Here is an 11,746-nt window from a genome sequence, read left to right as displayed (position 1 = left end):
TCGTCTTGTTGTTTGTTGTTCCTGCTTCTTTTTGGCGACGCTTCGCGCAAGCAGATGGCTTCCGGAGTGCGTTTTATGTGGCGTGCTTTTCCACTATCGCGCTTTGGGAATCGGAAATACGCTTCTTTCTCAGGCAAAGACCATTTGTTCGCCATTCCTGCAGCGGAAACAGCAAACGCCTGTCAGCGGTAAATGACATATTTTGCTCACTCAGATGTAAATTGCTGTGAGAAGACATGCCGGCCGCGCTCCTGATTTAATGAGATGAGGGTGATTGCTCGAAAATTGTCGTCAGGTCTGCGAAAGAAAGGCAAATGCAGAAACTTTGGCAGTGTTTCACCAAGCGAACCACGGTGCAGCCTGTATGCTCGTTGTTAAGCTCACTGGGAATAGAATAACAAAAAAAAAAAATAATATTGCAGCGCAATGAGCAGCTAACATACCGAATGAACCCCCCCGCCCCGTAGTTCGTACATGCCACAATAGCAAAGCAGCCAAGGAAGTGATGGCTCGGGCTAGCTGCATGGTTAGGTCAGCGCACAGCCTCTACTTTGTGTCGTCTGATCATTCGCGCGTGCTTCGTTCCACAGAATCTGTAGGAATGCACAACAGTTCACAGCGCGATGCCATAGGCGAACGTTTTTGTGAGGATAAAAATCTAGCAACTGCGCATATGGCAGTCCAAGGTCGTCAAAGCAGCACAACTCAAATTCCTGCCGCTACGTCAAAAATCCGTGTAGCGCGACCAGACGTCCCGGTATTCGACGTTTCCCTGATCTATTTTTCAATTGAGGTCTACGCAGGAACGGTACGCAGGTGTTGTAAGGTGAATCGGTGAGAGATGGCTGTCTCAATATTGTATATAGGGCTGCGACATTAACAAAGCTCTTCGACTTCAATAATCAATCGTAATTTCGTTGAAGGCGGACACTAAATCTTCTAGGCTCTCAGAGTATTAGTTCAAAACTTTAATTTCGCAATAATAGGTCGATTGCCAGATTCACAAATAAAATCCAGACACATAATTTTTTTTTTTTTTACATTTCGCGCCAATGGCCCACCGCCGGTAAGTCAGTGTAACGTCACGAATTTCGAAGTATTTCTTTCTATTTAGGCCGTTGCTATCACTAAATGTTATGAAAACTTCCAACGTTCAGTCTCTGGCCAGTGGCGCGCCAACTATTTCTCGAGTGGGCGAGGCAAATGATCTGACCCCCCTCTCTCTCTCCACCCAGTTTATGAATCACACACGGGGGGCCCGAAAAATTGTCAATTATCTACGGTGGTATTCTGGACATTAACAAATTGCGCCATAATGTCAAATTCGCCATCTTCTCAGCTTTGATTGGCTGAAAGGACTACTATGGCCTCTCTGATTGGCTCAAAATGCCGCGATTGTAGAACTGAACAATAAGCAGAATAGAGCCCCCAGCCTCTGTGCGTCGCTCTTCCCAGCGTATAGTAGCCAACTGGACTCGCGATTGGTTAACATCCCTACTTTCCTTTTATCTCTCTCTTCCCAACGACCCAAGCTGACTGCACCAGCTTGGGCCAATAGGTATTCGTTGGCCGCTGTCTTGCCGAGAAGACAACATAAGCCACTGCAGGTACGTAGCTGAAGAATAGCAGCAACAGAGAAAAAAAAAGGGGGGGGGGAGGGGAGAAAAAATTCACCGACAATTACGATACTCCCTAATGCGAAATGTGAGCGCCGCTTTATACGTGTTCTTATTTCGCAATATATTGAGGCAAAAAATTTGAGAGAGGCATGTAGCAGAGTCGGCAAATCGTTGGAATTCTGATCTGCGGGTCAAGCGCGTCGGCTTTTATACATGGCTCGTAAAGGTTCTAGTTTAATCACTGGTGCCACTTGGTTTCCAGAAAGTACTACAGAATTCGCGTCGCGCAGAAATTCATAAGCAAACCAAACAAGCGCGAGCGAGAGCTGACGCGAGCAGACGATAGTACGAAACTAGCGGTCCGGCTGATGCTAGACACGAGAACGCATCGAGCGGTCGGGCTGCTCCGCATGAAGCCAGTTTCCCCCGCGTACGTCACGGAAGGAGCCGCTACCATTGGTGTCCTCCGTTCGCGGCTAGCGTCTTTCATCTGCCGCTCTGCGTCCGCTCTTTCATCTTTCGCTGTTGTGCTCGTTCGCTCGCTCATGCCGCCGCCGCCAACACTCGCCGCAAGAACGGGCCATCAAGAGCTGCGCTCTAAAACTGAACACGTCTGCCTCCATTCTCTGTGGAACTGGATGTACAGCGAAGCTGGGGAGGTCATTAGACAAGTACGACCACCCCAACTGACGTTAAATGACGTTACACGAGTATCATCACCACAAGCGACGTACTACGTCACGCGCGCATGGACGTCTGCGGAAGTGCAGCATACATCCTCATTCTTCTAGGCCGTCCGCCAAGCGCCTTGCTGTACTAAACTAACGTCTAAAAGTAAAAGTGCGTCAGAAAATGCGCAAAGTACGACTTACACACAACCTGAAGACATGATGACGTCGGATCGTAATTCGAATATACGCGAAAAGGTACATCTGTTACGCGGAAACTCAAACACAAAACTACTTTCCATCTGCCTTTTTGGGAGTGGAGGAAAATTTTCGGCTAACCAGACGCTAACAGCTTCGCTGTAAAACGTTGTTTTATGCTTAATTATAGCAGCTTTCGCGACTTTGGTGGGTTTTATTCTTCTGTCTTACCGGCAAATATTCTAGTGTGTTTCAGCTAAACCCACAGACCAAAAGCACTTTCATAACGCATAGAGGTGTTAGGGTAGAATAATCTTGGTGTACTGACAAGGCTTGTTTCGTATGAATACTCTCGCATCTCGCGTACTTCCATTGTGTTAATTAAGCCAGTCTTTCGCGCTTTCATTATATATGCATAACCTTTAGCGAACATTTCTTCCCGCTGTGCGTTGATGTACGACACCCTCATGTCTCAATATAATTCCCTTGATCTCTCCCCCCTGTTGCCGTGATTAACGATGACGTTGCACCCTGTGCGATATCGATCCGTCGGTTAGCCGAGCATCGTGACAACTACTTGTGTGACGCTTCGTTCGTCGAAGAATAAAACGCGAGGCACTCGGGAATGAATGCTCGCCGCAGCAGCGCGATGCGTATATATGTGTCTGCACGGGCGCCGCTCTTCCATGCGTGACGGATCGCCGACGCGTGGTCGCACCTATCGTGCACTCGAACACGCGAGTTCCACGAACCGTCACAGCGTCGCCGTGGGTTGTAATACAGTAACACACGCCACGGATCTGGGCTACGCGTCGTTCCGCGTAAGCCGAAGGAGCGCCCGTGGAAAACAGTCGTGTGAGCGCGCGGACCTAGTGCCGCGTTGTGTGCCTCGACGTGTTTATATATATTGTACAGATTGGGATACGACATTAGCATACATCTTTCCGAGCGTTTCGCATGGAGCCGGCTCTGTGTATTTATTCTCAATTGTTGTACGGTGAGCACGTGAACGATACTGCAACGCTAATTAATAAATTGTAATGCAATGGCAGTCTGCAAAGCTTTCTATCAGTTCTCGCGTAGCTTCAATAAAAAGTGAGTTATAAAAGAGTGAATAAAGAATCTTGATGGCCATGTAATGTATAGGACACAGATCCCCGACGAGCCGGGAGTTTATCTGTGCCCCTGGTACTGCGTGACACGATGCCAAATCAAGACTCAGCGAATGAATGAATGAATGAATGAATGAAAAATGGAATTATCCCCCTCCCCTTCTCTCAAGTCGCGCATCCAGGAGAGCCATATCCAACAATATTCCACAAACTCGGATAGCACATGAAGGCAGGCATCGATGCAAGCGCAAAAGCATTCAGGTTAGATTGAACCATAGTCCTGTTGCGTCCTGTTGAACCATCCACTAAAAAAGAAAAAAGAAATGTTGGGGGTAAGCGGAAGTGTCAGTTAATTGTCGCTTGACCTTTGGTATTTTAATTACACATTGATTGACCGCCTCTTGACGATTGTGTCATCGCGTATACTGAATGTTTCGGTTTACCCTTTGGGCGTAGACATAACATTTTTTCGAGGGTGGGGTAGGGGCGGGGAAGGAGAGGAGTGGCGGGTTGGGGGGAGGCGGTTGTTATCGCTGGTCGTTTTACGCCAGGTATCGTAATGCAGGAAAATTTCGGTGACGGGGGAGGGGGTCACGTGTCCAGTGTATCAACTCCCTCCGAGGTACCTCAGGCAGCGCCCCAGCCCATTGACATTAGACGCGTTTTCTTTCTCGCCCGTACCTCGACCTGTATTAGGCTGGACGTTCGCTCAACAGGAAATCCTCGCGTACTGTGCTCGCGATACTAGAAAAAAAAAAAACATTTGCAAAGTAACCTCGCACGCCAAACGCCGATTACACTGGGGCCGATAGATCCAGTTTCGAATAGGGGAGCAGCGAGCTGTCGTCCCAGTCATGTGTACGAACGACGTCAAGGGGTTAACGGCCAGAGAAATGAGCGTCTCCTCTGGGATAATCGAGCGATTTCCCAACTCCCTTCGAGAGGTCGCTGCAAGGAAGGGCGCTACGCGAATATCAGCACCGCTGACTGTGCGTCAGCAACATCGACTCGGCGATCCTCGATGACCGTCGCGTGTCCCAGGACACGTCCCGGACAGTTGCAGCATCGGCCATTGCGATGAGAAACGCGTGTTGCAGTTCGCAAACACGCCGACTGTGCAGCCAGAGTCACGTCGTAACCACCACGCAAATCGCTGTGCTGGTAGAAAAAAGAAAAAAAGAGCCACTTTCCTCATCACGTATGTATGCATGGCAAAGTGGCACGACTGCATGCATGATAGCGTGCGCAGCTACGAGAGACCGCGGTGGCGTGCGCCGAAATTGCTGTCTGTGTAAACTGCGGTAACCCGCGTCTTTAAGAAAACGATGACGCGTTTGAGTAAACAATACGGGTACGTAGCGCCTGTCCGCCTCCCTATTCTGGGACGAGAACATATCGTGGCGCCCTCCACCGTCAGCGCCCGAGTGACGTCAGAGTTGGGTCACACGCGGAGCACGCAGCGGCGCCGGTCGCTACTTGCATTGCATGCATGGGCGCGGAAATTTCGCACGTTGTGGCGATTCTTTTTACGCGAGAGACTGTTTCGATTCGCCCGTTTTCTAGGCTGTACGAGAAAATGGTGCGCTTTTTTTTTCATTTTATCAAGCTCCGACACTGCACATATACTCTGCGGAACTTGACGTACACGAGTCAGCTTCCCCAGAAAATGAGCGCTCGTAAAAAAAAAGGAGAGAGAGAGAGAGAATTGCTGGCTTGGTCACAGGACTTGACCCACAACCCACAAACTAATCCGTCAGTGCCTTGTATACCTGCAAGTGAATGAGGAGTTAAATGATCAAGATAATTTAGCCGTAAGAAGCTGATCAGCATTCTCAGACAGCTGTTGTGAAAGCAGCATTACCAAACCTGTTACTTCAACATAGCAGCAGCTAAAATGAAAAATTGGATTGTTAAATTTTTGTGACATATGTTTAGCACGAGTCCCACAACAAAATACACATTAAAGGGACACTAAAGGTTACTATTAAGTCAACGTGGACTGTTGAAATACCATCCCAGAAACCTCGAAACGCTTGTTTCGTGCCAAGGAGAGACTTATTTTAAGAGAAAATGCGTTCTGAAGCGTCCGCGTACCTCTAGCGCAGTTCAAATCGCCCGCCCTCCGATCGAGGAGAACTGACATCATGGTCTCATAGTGACGTTGCGCCATCGGTGAGTAGAACGGCGTCCGCAGACGGCGCTACGGCTTTTCTGCGCAAAACGCGAACGCGCGGCCAGAAACAGAGCCAAGACAGAGCCGACAGCAGAGCTATAGAGGCTAGAATAACCTTCTAGCCTCTATAGCAGAGCGAAAGCGGGAGTATGGTGGCTAGCGGAAGGAGAAACGAATTACGTCCCACGTTACGTCCCACGGCACACGGAGAGTCCATTTTCGTTAAACTATAGGCTGCAGCGAGCTCGCAGCGTGGTCGGCGTGGTCTATGAGAAGCGACGAGCCTTTTCGCACTCGCAACAGGGCATAAAAATGTGCGAATCGACGGAAAACTCGGCCTAGAAACGTGCTTCGCCACAGCCAGGGCTCAATACGACCCAAGCTGGCACGACCCAGATGTCGTTTCCCGCACCGCCACCAGGCGCCGCTACTATACCTCACACTCCAGCGCAAGACGCCCATAAGCTGGTACTTCATTCTATGACGCTAACTTCGACGCTCGTCGCAATGGACCCTGACACCGACAGATTGGCTCGCGATGGTGGGCTCAACTTCAGCGATTTGAGCACCGACGAGCGCGACCTGCTTCTGAGGGCTCGCACTGCCGGCGTCGTTGCGTACTACGACGGCGGCCTCGACACCGGCTCTCCGGAGCGGGAAAGCAACGAGGGCTTCCCACGACATCACATGGACGTGGCATTCTCGCTGCTTGTTCCAAATGAAAGTTTCGCGAGCAGAACCCTCACAGCACGACGCGATACCGAAACTACTGAAACTCCAAAGCGTGCGCGGCGCAGAGTCGAGCGAAAACGAAACCTTTCGAACACCCATATTACTGAAGGGTAACGTCAAAATGTTATTTTTTCCTAGAATCGAATAGACGTAGACAAGTAGCATTTTTTCCGGCTTATAATCGAATGAAATGATATTTTTAATACGAGTAGTTGAGTATTAGTAACACAAATTATGAGGAGACCTTTCGTCATCGGGCTAGTACCGGAATGTCGCTGGGGGGTCTCAAATCGTGTCATGCATTTACCTCAATTTCTCGGTTACTAAAGCTCTGTTCGCGATTATATTGACGACTTAGACGTTCTAGAACATTGCTCTACCACTTTAACTTGAGTTTCTGGTAACCTTTAGTGTCCCTTTAAGACCCGCCGTGGTTGCTCAGTGGCTATGGTGTTGGGCTGCTGAGCACGAGGTCGCGGGATCGAATCCCGGCCGCGGCGGCCGCATTTCGATGGAGGCGAAAACACCCGTGTACTTAGATTTAGGTGCACGTTAAAGAACCCCAGGTGGTCGAAATTTCCGGAGTCCTCCACTACGGCGTGCCTCATAATCAGAAAGTGGTTTTGGCACGTAAAACCACATAATTTTAATATATATTGAGGGTTGACGTGCATAAATTGAAATCACAGGTTTGCGGAAACAGTACTGAAATTCGTTCTAGCAATCGCATTGTGCCTAAACATAACTCATTACCTCACTATGTTTTTTTTTTTTTTTCAGACCACAGTCCCAGAATGGACAAATCCATTTCCCCCGAATCTCTGTCTCGTCTGTGTTGGGGTATACGCGAAATGTGCTTTCTTCAGTCTTCCAACCGGGCTCGCTTACTGATATTTTTTTGCTAAAGTAATCACAGATAACAGTTGTAACAAGCGATTTGCTTAGGTAGGATTGTAACATGTAAATAATAATAATAATAATAATAATAATAATAATAATAATAATAATAATAATAATAATAATAATAAAAGGAACATAAGAACCTTTATGTATATGTGCCTATAGAATGCGCTGTTTCTACTGCAGGTATACGAGATACTGAAGTCTGCAATATTGTTGCGTGTTGTATCTGCCGCTGTACAAAATTTGCTAATAAAAATGCGACACAAAAGGTACGTTTATTTGTTCTTGTCCTGCCGAAACGCAATAGCCACGCGCTATTGCGTGCTGGCTGCTCCCGCGTATATAACGGAAGAGGGTGTAATATTAGGAAACGCGCCGCGGTATGCGCTGCCGGCTTTCAATCAAAGCACGAAGCGCACACACAATGAGAAACTGCCATTACAACAAGAAGAAAGAGGCCGGAGATGACAGCTGTTAGAACACACGTAGACTGCAGCAGCAAACGCAACTCGCGCTCGTCTCCCCTTGCGTCTGCCGAGAAAATCACATCGCAGACGTCAAGCGGGATGTCCGTCGCCTCCTCGCGCGTCAACAAAACTGTTGCCATAGCAGCAGGCCTAGCTATTTTTTTTCCTCTCTTTTCTCTGTCGGATGCATGGCCTATCCCAGGAGAGAAAGTGACGAAATTCCTGCTGTACCTGCTGCCACGTTGTTGCTTTCGGAGCCATACCCTGCTGCGTTTATCAGCATATTCTGCTAATATACTTCTCTACCACATGTAACAAACGGCGTCATTTGCAAGTACAAAGAGAACATTTACCATTGGAGTGTGACTGTTAGTGTCGTCGCAATCAATGAAATATGCAAGGTTGTATTTCTTAAATTTATACTACGTGTATCGACGTCGCCGCGGAGGTCCGTCAAAAACGCGCTCCCGCCGAAAGCAAGTTCTACGCAGGGTTACTCAAAAGGGACGCTCGGCATCTGACTTTCGCAGAGCACAAATATTCGTGGATTTTTTTTTTTTTTTCGGATGACATCGGAGCATCCATCTGAAGCATCGCACCTGCTCGAGGCAGTCACACCCGCAAACAGGCCTTCTACTTCCTAACTTCCCGAGTTGGAATTCCAAATACACCCCCCCCCCCCCCCCTCAGCAAGAAGAAAAAAGAAAACAAGACAGCAGACTCAACTCCAGCTGAAATCTACGTAATGCGAAGTATTCACGGGTTTGGTAGAGGATGGTTCGTACGAACCGTGTAATTGCTCTGCGGCGAACGGTGCGGTATGTAGGGCATATAGTGTTGTTTTAAAAGAGTTGGAATGTTGGGCTGGTTGGTATTTTTTGACGTGAAGACCATCTCGATACCAGGCGCAACGGGACGGCTAAACAGCAAGGAAGACAAACACGGTAATCACAGTAATCTATGCTGCGTCTGTGTTCGTCGTCTTCCTTGCTGTTATGCCGCCTGTTTGGGATCGCACCGCTGGTACGATCTGTTGGGAACTCGGCGCTGACGCCCGTGGTTGTACCTGGGTCGCAAGCCCCAAGGGTAGCGTTGGCCTGGCGGCCTGGGGTACAACTGGAAGCATCCGAAGGTCCCGGCAAAGCATGAGTCGACTGGTAACAACGAAACAACTTGTTTATTTTAACATCGCAAAGAGTTGGCGGTCAGGTTGACCGAAGTAGAGAGACGGGAGAGCACTTCACTCAACAGAAGAAATCGGAGCCCTCTCTTTTGGCGTCCGGGGGCAGCTGTTTTTATACTCTCGCAGTTGAGGGCAAGAAGGAACCCCTCAAAAGACGAGCACGTGAATGTACAATGGGCTAATGGTGACGCACACTGTCGTAGCGATGCCGTAGCACCATGTCGAGCACGATCTCGTAGCACCCTGTCGTGGCGCTGCCGGTCGGACACAATGACTGTAATGAGAGGATGGTCCCTGCTTTGGCATCGCCTGTTTCGGGCATAATGACTGGAACGAGATCCCTGCTTTGGCATCGCCTGTTTCGGGCACAATGACTGGAATGAGATCCCTGCTTTGGCATCGCCTGTTTCGGGCACAATGACTGGAATGCGAGGATGATCCCTAGGCGGTCGCATCGCCGCAGTCGCGCCTGGAAACACCTGGCGATGAGTGTTGCGGCGACGACGATCGGGCCAAAATGTCTGCCGCCCCGCCGCAGTCGCGCCGGCAAAACCACGTGTCGCAGGCGAATCGCAACACGCCCCGTGAGTGCTAGATAGTGTTGTTTGTGCTTGGCGTGACACCCAGTGACCCAAGTAGGCTTTAAAGAGGTTCATCGAAGAGCGCCACACACATGGCGGCACATACGCACGGGAACCACCCACATTGGCACCACGGAGCGCATATCCATTACGTGGCCCCTGGGACATTTATCCAGTGACAGTGGCACACCAAGTGGCACGTACCAACTGGAACGGCCCATATTACCGAGTCACTCATGTTGGTGTCAAAGAGGTTTATTGAATTAAGATAGGCACTATATACACCCAGTGGCATATAACCAGTCGCCCCGGGGGCTCATTTTCAGAGCGCGCTATCTGCGGAATCAGCCCACAGCTTTAGGATGCACCGTCTTTGGGATCGGCCCACGAAAACGGCCAGGTATAGTCACCAAATAGTCGTTACAGAAAGCTGCGTTGAACTCGCCAAGAATGCTTCGCATTAAATCAAATAACCCGTCTGCGTTTATTCACAGCATGCTGTAAGGGCCAGATCGTGCGATAGTACAAACTCCCCATAGTGCGGGATCGAATACGTTCGTTGGTGGGCAAGTGTATCTGCGCCGCTGTTATCTCGAACTCCTTTCTGGCTGGATAACGCAATCGCTCAGACGTGTACAGTTTTTGCGGGTCAACACGTAGTGATGACGTCAGTCCGCCATGACGCGGTGGCCACTCACGTGGCGCTGCGTGGACTACTGTTTAGAGAGAGAGAGAGAGAGCGTAACTGTACATGGAGGGCGCTACACAGCAGCTAAGATTTTTTTTTTCGGAAATGTTGAGGGCGTGGTTCGCATGCCTAGACATCAGAGGACCAGCATGCGCAATTGTAAATGATAACCGAGCCTGTAAACTATTTAGATAAAAACGATAGCTCTGGCCGTCGCACTCTGTATCACGAGCAACGCTACGGAATAGATACACCGCCTGCTGCTGCCAGGTGGCGTATATTAATGTCTTGTCCCACCGCTCCCAACCATGGCCGCGGTAACCACAGCGACTAATTAGGCAATCTGTTGTCGTACCCGGGTAACACACGTTTAAAAGAAGAAACTCCAATGAACAGTATATATAAAGACGAGATAACAATAACTGTCTTTCATTGTTACGGCAGTTCATAATTAGAGACGGCGAATCTCAGTAAATACGATAGAAATCGTTGATGCAACATTCCGTACAATAACGGAGCAATTTGTGAGATTCAAGAGGCGCAGGTAACCTACACGTCGGTCAGGAAGGATTATCTTTTTTTTTTTATAATGTGGATATAGAATGCATGCTGAAACGAAAGAATGTGCCGCAACAATAAGCATTGGACGCGTAAAACGCCGATAGTGTTGTCGTTGAGGTCGCTATGACGCCAATTAGCGTCGAAACATAGACACGAATGTTGCAACAAAAGTCTCTCGGAAGTTACATTGCAACCACTGATAACACGGCCCTCACGGCACCGAAAGCTATAACCGTGGCACAAGCGGTGTGATCGCCATGTATAGTGTCACTCGCACATGCTCCTTCTTTCATGACCTTGGGTCACTCACAGCAGCCACACGCGATGCTACTTTCATTGCCAGGTGTTGCAAGTGCGTGGATGTGTGTGCCCAGAAAGGGGCTGGGGGCGCATATGGTTGAGTGAGCCGACTACCGCATCCGCACGTAAATACAATGCGCGCCCCCCTTCTTGCGCCAATCTCTTCCTGCATCGATGTGCACCCCTGCTTCGCGCTATGCTCCTATCAGCGTGCGCCTGTCACATAAACATCCCGTTCCACGAATGCGATGCAGCAACGTGCATGGCTTTCCAATACCACATACTATATACACGCCACCGCTGCCGCCGCTAAATGGTGACTGTTCGAAGCGCTTCGTTTGACTCTGCATGTCCCACACTTCAAGTGTATACCACAGTCTGTCTCTATCAGACGACATATTAGACGGTGTCTTGTTGCGTCGATTCATTGATCGGCGCACATACAAATCAACACTTAGTCGTGGGCGAACCGCATGAACGGTCGTGCAATTATAGATCGATATAAGTGTACGTTATATAAAGAGCCCCAGATGGCCAAAATTATTGCGGAGGCATATCTAT

General features: G+C 49.2%; 1 long non-coding RNA gene across 1 annotated transcript; it reads left to right on the top strand.

The window, feature by feature from the left end:
* The first annotated feature begins 18 nt into the window (after window positions 1–18).
* LOC142588346 (uncharacterized) lies at window positions 19–7,441 on the top strand. Its single transcript, XR_012829704.1, has 3 exons — window positions 19–188; window positions 1,533–1,607; window positions 7,283–7,441. It is a non-coding gene; the product is annotated as an uncharacterized LOC142588346 (long non-coding RNA).
* Window positions 7,442–11,746: the final 4,305 nt, after the last annotated feature.

The sequence above is a fragment of the Dermacentor variabilis genome, chromosome 7 (genome assembly GCF_050947875.1).
Source record: "Dermacentor variabilis isolate Ectoservices chromosome 7, ASM5094787v1, whole genome shotgun sequence".
Classification (NCBI taxonomy): Eukaryota; Metazoa; Arthropoda; class Arachnida; order Ixodida; family Ixodidae; genus Dermacentor; species Dermacentor variabilis.
The sequence above is the reverse complement of the archived record's forward strand: the minus strand, read 5'-3'. Positions and strand labels throughout refer to the sequence as shown.